The sequence below is a fragment of the Pelodiscus sinensis genome, chromosome 6 (genome assembly GCF_052426305.1).
Source record: "Pelodiscus sinensis isolate ZL-2025 chromosome 6, ASM5242630v1, whole genome shotgun sequence".
NCBI lineage: Eukaryota > Metazoa > Chordata > Testudines > Trionychidae > Pelodiscus > Pelodiscus sinensis.
In genome coordinates this window covers 8,236,966-8,250,403 of record NC_143057.1, presented here as the reverse complement: position 1 = coordinate 8,250,403, position 13,438 = coordinate 8,236,966, and the positions used below count along the sequence as shown (strand labels likewise).

At 43.5% G+C, this 13,438-nt stretch overlaps 2 long non-coding RNA genes across 2 annotated transcripts in view; one reads left to right on the top strand and one right to left on the bottom strand.

Annotated features, from left to right (window-relative positions):
* Window positions 1-13,438, top strand: part of LOC142829796 (uncharacterized) — a 293,243-nt gene that overhangs the window by 247,584 nt on the left and 32,221 nt on the right. The gene's annotated exons all lie outside the window — the stretch shown is intronic.
* Window positions 5,943-13,438, bottom strand: part of LOC142829795 (uncharacterized) — a 133,519-nt gene continuing 126,023 nt past the window's right edge. Inside the window, exon 4 of the long non-coding RNA XR_016349837.1 lies at window positions 5,943-6,592. This is a non-coding gene — a long non-coding RNA (uncharacterized LOC142829795). The remainder of the gene's footprint in view (window positions 6,593-13,438) is intronic.

The following is a 13,438-nucleotide window of genomic DNA, read 5'->3' as shown; positions in this document are numbered from 1 at the left end:
CAGATCTCTTTGCATTCTCCTGTGCCACGCTGTTCCGCAGGCCAGCTGCAGCCAAAAGGCTGATAAAGCCCCATTGCTTAAATACACTCTCCCCCAGGGTGAAAATCTTTTGTATTACATTTCCTCCTTTTCCTGAAAAATATACCAGGGTCAAAATGGAATCCCAGTACCAGATGGCATGGTTACATGTCTTACTAGTCCAATCATGTTTGGACTTACAGGACACACAAGGATGTTTATAATTTTAAGTGTGCTAATGAGAGCCATTAGTGGCTCCCTTTCCCTTGGAAGCATTAATGACTTGTTAATCAACTTAACTTTTAAACAGTCTCCTACTTCATATTTCTAACTAAATACATGTGCCAAAATAGACCTAGTAGATCGTAAAATTAAAATTGATAGGCTACATGAGGTATCTTGTCGAAGCATTTTCATGGTCTGCATATTTATATTTATAGCCCTTAGGGAGAAAGCAAAGCCCATGTGAGGGATGGCCTTTTGGTAGATCAGCTTTAAGGAGTTTATGCAACTTTAAAACTCCTAGTCAGGAGGGAAAGATGCAGATCTCCTCCTAAGAGAGGTGGCAGCTGGCAGCCTGAAACCTAGAGGGTACCATTGAGAGACACAAGAGGGAGGAACGCAGGCATGGTTACTTTGAAAATGAGATGGTTTGACCTCTGTACTGATCTTGTCTGATTTACTCATCTCTGTTATAAAACACAAAAATGCCATAGCTCTGTGGGTCAGTTTTCAGAAATATTTCCTGAAGAATCTGATTTAAAATTTTTATCCAAACTTTTATTTTTGAGGGTTGGCAGCTCTAGTTTTAACCCACATCTTTCAATTGACCTGCGATAATGCCCGCAATTAACGCAGGACAGGATTAATGCATTAATTTTTTTTCATGTGTTAATCGCAGGCCTTAATGCTGTGCTGCCCCTTTGAAGTGCTGCTCTGGCGCTTCAAAGGGGCAGCACAAGCAGAGCTTGGGATCAGCTGGGGACTCCAGCTGATCCCCGGATCTGCTGTTGCAAAGCCCCTTTGAAGCGCCTGAGCGGCACTTCAAAGGGGCTTTGCAACAGCAGATCCCTGGCTCCACTTGTGCTGCCCCTTGGAAATGCCAGACAAGCACTTCCAAGTGCCAATGATGCATGGAGTTCGGGGTCAGTCAGGGACTCCAGCTGATCCTGGGCTCCATGCAGTGCTGCCCCATTGAAATGCCATCACAGCGTTTCAAAGGGGAGGCGCACGTGATTAATTACGCGATTAATCATGATTAAATTTTTAAATTGCTTGCCATTAATGTTTTAACTAGGGATGTCAAGCAAAGTTCGATCACTCAGCCTCCTTTCTGCGTTCTACAGAAAAGGAAGGGAAATTCTATGACACTTTAATACCAATCCAACAATAACTTTCTGTATTTCCTGGTCGTGTGTCAAATATCTGAAATGCAAGATTGCATCCATTCTTCAAGCCAAATTCAGAATGTCCATCAGCTTCACTGGGACAGGATTTCTCCCATAGAATGGACCATAATATAAAACCCTATTCAGTGCTGCAGTTGGAGAGCACACAATAGTTTATGGGGGTGACTAATCTGATGCTGGGTCCAGATTTGAATTCCACAGTGTGTGTCTGTCTCTTTATCATTAGCCAAATAAAACCCTTGGACCAATCAGATGGAGGTAGAATTTTTTTTAATTCAAAAATGTACTTGAGATTTTTGTGTTGGTCTCATTTGTAGACAACCTCTCCCACTGTAAACGGCCTACAGATGTCTCACCGATTGACAGTGCAAATCAGGATCAACTAAAGCCTTCTTTACGCTTCTTGCTGCAGGAATCGATTTCCCAAGGGTCAATTTAGTGGGTCTAGTAAAGGCCCTCTAAATCAACTCCTGACCAAACTCCCATCGACTCCCATTCTCCACTGTAGTGAGAAGAGTAAGAGTTGATGAAAGACTCTCCCATCAACCCCCCCCACACACACACACGGTAGGGGGCACCATAGTAAGTCGAATTAAGATACCTTGACTCCAACTACGCTATTCATGTAGCTGGAGTTGCATGCCTTATTTCAACACTGCCCCCCAGTGTTAGTCTTGGCTTGAATTTCAAAGAGTTTCTACTTAGTTGAGGAGCACAAATCCCTCTGAAAACCTATGGGACCTGTTGGCATTACACTGGTTCAAGAAGAAAAGATAGAGCAGAGGAGACTAAGTCAACACTTCTGGGTATTTGCTTTGTAACAGTTTAACATACATTGGAGCAGGTTTGCTAACATGGCTAGACAATTTTCTCCTATAGTGAGCTGTGATTGGCTGTTTTACAACTCCGGTATGTTCTAGCTATGGCTATTCCTGGTTGTTGGACCAAGGTGAGATTCTTTATATCCTACGCCTTGTCAATGGGAGAACACAGGATTACGGATTAAAAAATAGGACTACCCTGAATTTATTTAAAGATGTACATCTCCACCCATTAGTTAGGGCTCCATCAAATGTCAGGTTCAGTTTTAACACTCTGCTGTCATCCGTCTGTGGATTAATAACCTCATATGGGAAGCAGAAGCATGGTGCTCCTTGTTCTTACTCTGGGAATAATCTTTCCAGGGGGACTTTTTTATTCCTGAGCGCTTGGTGTCCATAGACTCAGCACATCTGTTTTACCATATGGGCATCTCATTACAGGAGCCAAATTTCAGCAGATACAGCAGAAAACATAACAATAAACAACAACTGTAATGAAGTTACTTAGCTGTTATATAGGGCTCTTCATTCACAGCTCTCAAAGCATTTTACATGAGAGAAATGTAGTGGTCTTTTTTTTTTTAACTCTTCAGTGATTATGCGGGCGGGATATCCACAAACTCCCAAGAATATTAAGAGCACAGCTCCCATTGGTTTTCAGAGGGATTTGCACACTCAAAGCAGAAATTGTTTGAAATCCAGGCCAGGTCTACACTAGGGGGCAATGTCAATCCAAGGTAAAATCTGGAACCTCTGAAGCTTAGTGCATGAGCCTTTATGCATGAGCTAAAAGCCAGCAAGCTTGTAGCTAAGGGCATAGAGCAGATTCATTATTCTCTCTGTATGTGGTCTCAGTGCTACTAGATGGGACAATACACTATACCCATATGGTTACAGTATCATGTTTATTAAAACCGTAAGATCAGTAAAACTTCTTAAGAATTAAAATGCAAAATTGATATTCTAAAAGGATATACAATTAATGCAACTGGTGGTATTCTTTATTAATCTAATCATCACTATACATGTTGGTAAAAGACTGTGTGTTATAGATGCAGCAATCAATTTAAAATCAATTACTGGGTTTATTATTGGCTGGTGGTGAACATGTTGTCTTGCATATATAGTTTAACTACATTCTTACATTATTTCACCCAATGAAAAAAGAAAAATACCATGTGACTAATGATTAGTGATTGGTTCATATTGGCTATTTATTATTCTCATTGAATAGCAGGTGGCTCGGATTCTGAAAATGAAGTATGTTTGAGAGCTTATCTCTTTCAGCAATGGATGTTAGTCCAATAAAAAGTATAGCTTATCTGCTTTCCTTCCAATATTCTGGGACCAACACATCTCTAACACTGCAAACCATATAGCTATGATGCAGCTTTCTGAGAAATAGCCTTTCTTTAATTATATAGTTTTTCAGAAACATAACCTATGCTCTGATTCCAACCTAGTTCTTAAAACTGCAAAAAAAACATGGGGGGCGGGGGGAGAGAGAAGAAGTCAGCAATCTTTCTGAATGTACAGATGACTTAACAAAAGGGGAGGGGGGAAGCCAAGGATGTTGAAAGACTTGTGCCTCAATCTGCAAGGGGTGCAGAGCAAATCTACATGGAATACCTGCTCACTAATATTGGATTTTAACATGGTACGACTGGAGTTTACTCATTCCAATGATATTAAACAAAAGTTTCCAGAATGTGTGTCCCTTTGTCCTGACACTTACCGTCAGTGGAGGCTGACACTCTATGATAAGTTGACATGAGGTGGGAGGAAGGCATTTTTTTGTCAGCTGCTCTGAATCCATCTTACCCTGTCAGGATGAGGTAAAGCAGCCAGCAAAGTAAGTGGAATTAATACACAGATGTAGGAGCAGTACTATGGGGGAAAATTCTGTTTTATTTGATAACTGCTTTTAATTTCCTTGACTTCACACAAAAAAATTACCCTTTTTTGCCTTCTCTTTTTCTCTTGCTAAAGCTTCCTTTTGCTTTTCTAATGAACAGCTGCTTTCATTAGGGCATTTTTCAGTCTTCATTATGCTCTCTCTTTTCTGACACAGTGTCCTTGTTTAGGTCCCTTGCACCTAATCTTTTTTTGTTATTAATTAATCCTGAACTTTATATTGGAGCAGGGAAGAGAGGGGAAGCTTTGAAAATGATAGTGACTCATTAAATGCAGTTGTAGAAGGACTCTCCTAGGCCCCAGTTGAGCAAAGCTGGCGTTTTAATGCTATGCTGAATAGGGATGGAGTAGCTGAATCCAAGTCAGATTTATTAAAAGCAAAAGATGGCCATTAAATGTATCCCAAGGACATGACATGAACATCCATACCAGGGAGCTGAAAGCCAGGCTGGGCCTCTGGGCAAGGCTGGAAAGGGGTCTCTATGCTCCCAGAAGGGGTGAGGCTAGGGCTGCAATCCCTCAGCACCTCCCGGAGCACACCATGCTGACCCTCTCCCCCAGTGCTTAGGGCTATCCAGCGTGCTGCGGCAGCAATTTAAAGGTTGGGATTGGTTCTGCCTAGAGCAGGGGGCTGGACTTGATGACCTTCTGAGGTCTCTTCCAGCTCTGTGATTCTAAAATTCTATGACTCTGGACACCACTGTTGCCTCAGTAGTGGTGGCAGCCAGAAGTAGGGTTGCCAGGTGTCTGGTTTTGAACTCGACCAGTCCGGTATTTGAGTTTTCTGTCCGGGAAACAAATTAAGAAAATTAAGTGTGTTTTATTATCATGAATATCAGTACGTAGTTGTGTACTGCCTGGCTGGTAGACATGCTTACACTGCATTGTCTACCAGCCAGGCAGTATGCAACTACACAGTGGGAGGGGGAGTTCGGGGCGAGATGGAGTCCCTGGGGCCCGACTCGCCCGTGCACCCTGCTGGGACCATGTGTGGGATGGGCAGCACCCTGGGATCTGCATGTGCCTGGGCCAGCCCTGCTCCCCCTGACTCCTCCTAGCCAGCCCCGCTCTCTCCCCCCCCCCCCCCCCAACCCTCTCCTGGCCAGCCCTGCTTCCCGCCGGCCGGTTCCTTCCCCCGGGCAGCCCCGCTCCCCCCATCCCCCATCTGAGATCAAGTGTGTCTGGTTTTTTTTTTTTTTTTAAATCATCTGGTAACTCTAGCCAGAAGCCTCAGCTCCTTTAGAATCACCGGGCCTGGGGCACTTAGATGCCCCTTTGCTCCCCTCCCCCCCCCATCAAAAGGCTTTCATCCATACTAGATCTGATCAGTGGTCCATCTAGCCCAGTAGCCTGTTTGACAGTGGCCAATGCCAGGTGCGTCAGAACCTAGTGATCCATCCCGTCATGAAGTAAAATTCTAGTATCTTGGATTTGGTTGGGTTGTAGGTAAAGAAGCTTGCAAAAGCGCTGTGTTTGGGACAGCATCTCTATACCACCTCCCACAGGCTGGCTGACACCGCTCTCTGAGCTAGATTCAGGGATAAGGCCAGATGGGATGTTGATCATTCGTTCTGATTCCTCCTCACCCCCCCCCCCAAAAAAAAACCCACCCTCAGACCATAGGGCTTCCTCGTCTCAATTTTTATTTGAAATTGAAAGTATCTTTTGGAAAAAACCTCCACTCTTGATTTTAAAATGATCAGTGGTGCAGAATCCGCCACCACACCTTTTATAAGTTGTCCCTATGATGAATTATCCTCTCTGTTAAAAATGAGTCCAGTCTGAGTTTCAGCTTCAACTTCCACTCATTGGATCTTAATAGGCTTTTGTCTGGTCTGCTAGATTGAACAGCCCTCTGTTCCTGAATTTCTGTTGCCCGTGTAGGTGTAACTAGGCTATGATCAAGTCACTCCTTGTCTTGCTCTTTGTGAAGCGAAACCGACTTAGCTCCTTGAGTTTTCCCACTAGAAATCCTGTCTCCCAAGCCTTGATTCTTGTGGCTCTTCTCTGAAACCCCTCCAATTTATTAATATCCTTTCTAATAGTGGACACTGGGACAGGGTGCAGTATTTCAGCAATAGTTACACCAGTGCCAAGGGCAGAGGTAAAATAACCTACCAACTTACATTTCCCTTTTTACATCTGAAGATTGTATTTGCTGTTTGTGGCTAGGGTATCTGCTGATTATCCACCATAACCTCTAAGTCCTTTTCAGAATCACTGCTTCCCAGGATAGAGATCCCCATCCTCTAAGCATGGCCTACCTTCTTTGTTCTCAGAGGTGTATGACTTTACATTCGGCAGTATTGAATCATATATTGGTAGCATATCAAATGATTCCCATAGCTCTATACCAGTCTCCTTGTTGTTTATCACTGCCCATGATTTCCAAACTTCAGATAGATAATGTAGGAAACTTCCTTTACAGTTCTGGAAAATAACATTATATCGACTTGGATTCATTTGAATATAATCATACTAACAGTTGTTGAACACATTTTAGATCATTAAAATATTCTTATGTTTTTGAAGTTTAAAACATGTTAAATTATCATGAGTTTGGTGGAACCAAGAGTACCATTTTTCATAAAAGGAAGAAAAACACATGGACAAACAGGCTTAAAGAGCTTTAAATTCTTTTGCAAACCACATGCTAGAAGCATCGATTTCTTTTCATCACTGAATATATAGGGCTTAATAAAATGTCAGTTTCTTGCAGAAAGCAAAACGTAGGTGAAAGACTAGTAATAAATTCAAATATCTATTAACCCCTCAAGGAGATTTGTGAGTTAATTGAGAGAACTAATGAAAGAGTCTTGAAACAGATTAAGCAAAGAAGAAAACCAGACTTATAAACTACCAATTCTGGATAGAAATGTATACATAACAGAAGGGCAATGTGTTATTGAGACTATTTATAGGTCTCTTCATTTAGTCCTGTAATCGGGGCATACAGACAGCAGGGCAAAAAATGCTTTTTCTGTGCCGCTGATCATTCTGATCCGATCTGTTGACAAATACATGTTATGAAATGAATTGTCTGGAACAGTCAACTCCATGTTGCCAGGAAGCTAGCTGGTGTGTTTCAGTGGTCGCCTTGGAAAACCCATAAAGTTCAGGTCTACCTGTCTGAACAGGGAAGTGGTTACTTTCTAATGTTTATTGCATTCTCATAGTTGGCATCTGGGACAAACCATCACATTGGCATGAGTCCCACGAGTCTGCAAGGAAAAAGGATAGTGGCAGTAAGTTTATAACTACTGGGGCATACAGCTGTAAATGTCGAAAACTGATGCTTTATGAAGGCTCTACACTACACAACAGCACACTCAGCCCTTTAATTGGGACACACAATCCTCCCACTCCCCAGTGAAACCTGCAAAGTCAACACAAGCACTAACAAAACCTCAGTGAATGAGCCAAAGTACTGAAGTTCTAGTTAAACAAAATCTCTTCGCTCCTGCTCTGGCAATATTGATTTCATCCAAGTCTCCAGCAAATGGAAAGCAACATCTGATAAAGCAATTCTAATTATCTGCTCAGCTGCATCCTTTGCTCTCTCACCCCTGGATCTGTAGCACATGTCTCACCCTGAAGAGAGACAAGCATAAGGGCTAGAGCTGGGGAAAAGTGTTTACCCAGAATTTTGATCAGGAGCATTAAAACAAAATCTATTTCCCCAGGGCCATTATCAAACACTTGGGCTGCATGTAGACTGGCTGCTTGAATTTCCGCAAGAACACTGACTTCCTACTGTCTGAAATCAGTGCTTCTTGTGGAAATACTATGCTGCTCCCGTTCGGGCAAAAGTCCTTTTGCGCAAAGCTTTTGCGCAAAAGGGCCAGTGTAGACAACTCAGATTTGTTTTGCAAAAGCACGTCTAGATTGGCACGGACACTTTTCCGCAAAAAGTGCTTTTGCGGAAAAGCGTCCGTGCCAATCTAGACGCTCTTTTCCGCAAATGCTTTTAACGGAAAACTTTTCCGTTAAAAGCATTCGTGGAAAATCATGCCAGTCTAGACATAGCCTTGGATTATATTTACATTGTTAGGGAAGTTGGCGGTAGCAGGGTGTGACTCACTGGAACGGCACCTCATGCTGATCACTTGGGAATTAGCTCAATTCAGCTCTGGAGTGCCTCCTTCCAGCCAGTGTCACACCTGCTGTTCCCTGTGAATTGGCTCTGCCGCCTCGCGTTAGGATCCACATCCCCCCAAACTGTAGTGCCCTCCCCTCTGGGTACTACCCTGCCGCAGTGTCCCCACACTCTGGGATCCTCCCCCCCAGGGATCCACCCCAACTCCCTATGCCCCCCCTTGCCTCAGTGACCCCTTACATCATCTAGCCCCTTACATCACATGGCCACTTATCATAGGCAAGGGGGTGTGAACCTGCTGCCTTCTCCTGCCCTGGCTGCCTCCCTGCAGCTCTGGTATCCCTACTGTCACGGGGCTTCAGGCTGGAGCGCCCCTGGCTCACCCTGCCTTTCCCCAGCACTGTTCTGTCCTTGGTACCCTGGCTAGCAGGCAGCTAAGCTCTTCTTCCCCCAGGGCTGGAGTGAAACTTTACTTAGCCTGGCCAATCATCTCTTATACAGCCTTCCTGGGCTCTGATTGGCTGCCACAAGGCCTCTTGTGATTGGTCCCTAGCTACAGCCCTCTCCCGGGGCTGTTTTAACTTTTTTTTTTAATGCCTGGAACAGGGTGACCACCCCGCTCCAGTGGCAAAGCACCAAAGCATATGCCTACCATTAAGCACGTAAGTAATGCTATTGACTATAATAGCATGTTGATAGTCAAGCACATAGTCAAGTATTCTTTGCTGATTCATGGCCATAATTATGATGATGGATGTCCTTGATAGGTGACTATTACTATAGTTGAATGATAAAATTGTATAATGCCTGAGAGAGTCATTTTGTTGTCTTGTTATTTGAATGTCATTATGGGAGATGAGCATCCATTAGCATGTTTTGGAAACAACTGCAATGGTTACCACTCCAGTTGTATCTAAAAGACATTTTAATTTACATTGTGTTTGGCTGGTAGTCATGAGGGAAGTTTTAGGAGGTCAGTGGCAAGGTGGAAAGCAGAATTAAATGCAGATTACAAAGGGGAAGATTGGAGTTTGATATATGAGCAGATTAAATTTGTATACGTATAGAATGATGTTTAATTTTCAACCCAAGTTTGGTATTGCTTTAAAAGTAAATGAGCATGACCTATGATTCCACTCCAGAGCTATATTATGAAATATAAAGCAGAGTGGGGAGATTTTTATGTTTTTGGAGAAAGGTTTATAATAATGGAAAATAGTGAAAACTTTTGGCCAAAAGTTGAGTGGGTCACTTTGTCTTCACTGCAACAAACAAGGAAAAGTTGTTTTTGTGCGGGTTTTTGAACATCAAGATAACTAACTTCAGAGAGCTTCCAATTTAAAATCCCAGTAGAATTATCTTTTTAACGCTACTGGGGATCTCTTGTAATACTAATTGTATTAGCTTTGAAGAGATGTTGCTTATTACTCTTATTGACATTGAAATAGATACAATTTTAAAAGGTGATTTTTTTTTGGGGGGGGGGGGGAGAAGGGAATCAAAACAGTGAACTTGATATGTGCCTGTGAGGGAAGAATATGGAAAGCCATCTCTTTTGTGTGCCCAGAGGAACATATGTCATTGATCACTGGGATAGATGGATTAATAGTTCCTCTGATCCTGCAAAAACATGAACAGTGAAGAATAAGAACCACAAGTGAAATGGTAATTTTAACAATATCATTACTAATTGTCTATGCCTAGATCTGACTAATTAATAAATGCGCCATCCAAAAATGGTTCATTACTAGCAGGGATTTCAAAGCCATGTCAGGAAAATCTAGTTTAAAAGAAATTACCAAATAATTTATTTCATTTTGAAAATCTACCCCTAATTATCTCTTCCTTGACTAAGCCTCCCCTCCAAGCAATGACTCTGATTTTCTGCTGGTGAGTTCAATTAACATAGTGTTTCAAGTACTAATTAGTAAAAGTGGATTAATACTAAGGGTTGTATATTTTTCTGAATACCCATGGGCTCCTTAATCCTGGCACATTTAAAATATGACAGGCATTGTCTTTTATACTGTCACTAATTGCAAAAGTGTCAGTTAAAAATTACCATTGTAGCACCAATGGAATTTTTTTAATTGATTAGGGGTTTTTTTTAACTAACTTTGGAGAGTGAGAAATTATGGCAACTGAATCTTTGCTGATATTTTTTTCTCCATGTCTTTCATCTGTCAGAAGATTGCCATTCATACTATATTTGGAAAAATCAAAATCTCACATTTTAATTGAGAATCAGACATGGGGAAAATAATGATACCAAAATTAATGCACAACAACAACAAACTGCAAATATTTAACTGAATGAACACTTCACACGTCTTTGAAACCCTTTTGTGTTCCCTTTTTCAAGACTGTTCTAGTAAATGTTCACAACGTGTGTGTGTGTGTGTGTGTGTGTGTGTGTGTGTGTGTGTGTGTGTGTGTGTGTGTGTGCTTTAATTGGCTGGGGGACTATTTGCAGAAAATGAATTTTGAACTTTTATGCATAGGTCTTGCCAGCAGAATTCTGATTCTACAGTGTATTCATCTGATTTGGTCAAAGAAACAATAATGGGTGACTTGCCCAGGGCAGACCCTAGTTGGTCTAAGTCAGCATAATTCCACCAACTTCCATAGAGTTGTGCTCCATTACACTGTCTGGGGAATCTGACCTAAAATGTACTTTTCAAACTAATGAACACATTGAATAGTTGCAGAAATCTGTTTGGATGAAAAGAAAGACCAAGCATTGTTTGCATCATATAACTCCAAATTGCACTGAAACGTCCCAGTGTGCGCTTTTATGGCTAGATAATAAAACAAAAGGAAGTTTTTTTTCATGAAGCGCACACAGTCAATCGGTGGAACTCCTTGCCAGAGGAGGTGGTGAAGAACAGGATTTGACCAGGGTCAAAAAAAAGAACTAGATAAATTCATGGAGGATAGGCCCATCAATGGGATGGGTAGGGATGGTGTCCCTAGCCTCTGTTTGTCAGAGGCTGGGAATGGGTGATAAAAGAGGGATTATTTGACGATTTCCTGTTTTGTTCACTTCCCCTGCGGCATCTTGCATTGGCCACTGTCGGCAGACAGGATACTGGGCTAGATGGACCTTTGGTCTGACCCAGTATGGCTCTTCTTATGTTCCTGAGGCAGTTGACAGTACCTCCAGGTCTTTTTTACTCTAAACACCAAGACCCTAATCATGCACCATTTACAACAATGCAATCTTGTCACAACACAATGGTCATGTTTTTTTCAGGCATTTTCTCAACTCACTTGGCACTGCAATAAATGGCTACACAAAATATACCACAATGAAGAGTCAGGCTCCCAGGTTAGGAAAGCCTCACATAGCAAAGGAAAAAGAGAAAGCTATGAGACCAAGAGTATAATTCCAAGTCTTTATAACTTTGAATGCCTGTCCTCTGCTATTGGACACTTTGTGGCCAGAAATGAAGCTAAATTTGTTCCCTACATTATTTGTTGCCAATTATTTGCTTAATTCTGCTCAGACTGGAGATTACGTTTTCACTGGCAAAGGAATTGGGATGACCGATGAAACAGGTCTCTCCATTTTCCCAGCTGAATGAAATTAATAGCCCCGCTATTCCTGTTACACATTCTGTGTGGGGCCATAGTCTGGCTACAATCCCTTTTTATTGCCATTCTTGCTAAGGATGTATGTTCTACTTGCAGCTTTATTTATGGTCTTGGGCTAGTGCAGCTAGAACACACTGTAAAAAGGGTTTTAAATCGAGTTATGTGTACCAGAGAGAAATTGGATTAAGTTCTGAGAACCAAGGCCGGCATCGCTCCTTCGGAACATTAAAAGTAGCAATGTGCGACAATGGGATCAGGGCTCTGTGGTGCTGCTGATTTGCTTGCTTAGTGACTGCTTTGTTTTCAATAAAAAGAGGAGGTAGGGAGTGCTCCTGGCTAAAGTAACGACTGTTCTCATGCCATAGCACAAAGGCCTCGTGAACTTTTCAGCTGCTTTCAGATCAGTATAAATTCACTAGCACATTTACCTGGCATTGCTCAAGTAATCAAGGAGGGGCTCAGGGCAGAGGGTTTGGGGGATGTAGGAGTCAGGGCAGGGACCTGGGAATGTGAGGGGCTCAGGGCAGGACGTGGGGGCGATTGGAGGATGAAGGACTCAGGATTGGGGATGAGGAGGGACTTAGCACAGGGAGCTGGGGATGTGGGAGATTCAGGAGCCAGGGTTAGGGGCTGAGGAGAGGCTCAGGGCAGGGGGCTGGGGTGGGAGGTGCAGGAGTCAGAGATTGGAGGCTCAGGGCAGGGGTGGAGATGCAGGAGTGAGGGTGGAGGGTGCTGGGCTCAGGGCAGGTAGGCGGGCAGGAGTCAGGGCAGGAACTTGTAGATGTGGGCGGCTCAGGGCAGGTGCCTGGAGAGTTTGGGAGTGAAGGACTCATGACTGAGGATGAGGAAGGGCTCAACACAGCAGGTTGGGGATGTGGGAGGTGCAGGCGTCAGAGGTTGGAAGCTCAGGGCAGAGTTTGGGGTGCAGGAGTCAGGGCAGGTGGTGAGGAGTGTAGGAGTCAGAGAAGATAGTTGGAGGGTGTGTTTGGGCTCAAGGCACAGGATGGGGATTGCAAAAGGTTGGCTGACTCACCGGGCTGGTTGGAGTGGTGGGGTCCATGTTGCCTGGCCACCAGCTGACCAGGGCTGCAATGTCTGGCCTCAGGCTCCCTGGAGCTAGTTGGCGCAGCTGGCGTCGTGCTGTCCAGCTGCCAGCACCCTGGGGGCTGGCTAGGGCAAGGAGGATGCCGCTGCTCAGCCAGCGACTTACTCATGTATGATGGCTGGCACCCTCCAGAGCCCTGTCCTCAGCTTACCAGTCTCTTACCAACTCCAGCTTACCAGTCTCTTACCACCCACCTCCCTGTGGTCATTCTACAGTATAGTTGCACCTACTAGCAGACCCCTCCCTGTTCTCGTTATGAGAAACAATCATATTCCAGGCTCATCCCATTGTTCCGGCACAACCAAACCCTGCCCTTGCTTTAAGTTATGATAGGAGGAAGCTGCATATGGTGTTCCTAGCTCTTAGCATTTAGAAGGAGTTGAATAAACAGACGCACACATGGACAGACGGACACACAAACACTCTCAAATATATGGTAGATAAGGCCTCATCCAAGGCCTACGGAAGTGAATGAAAGGAC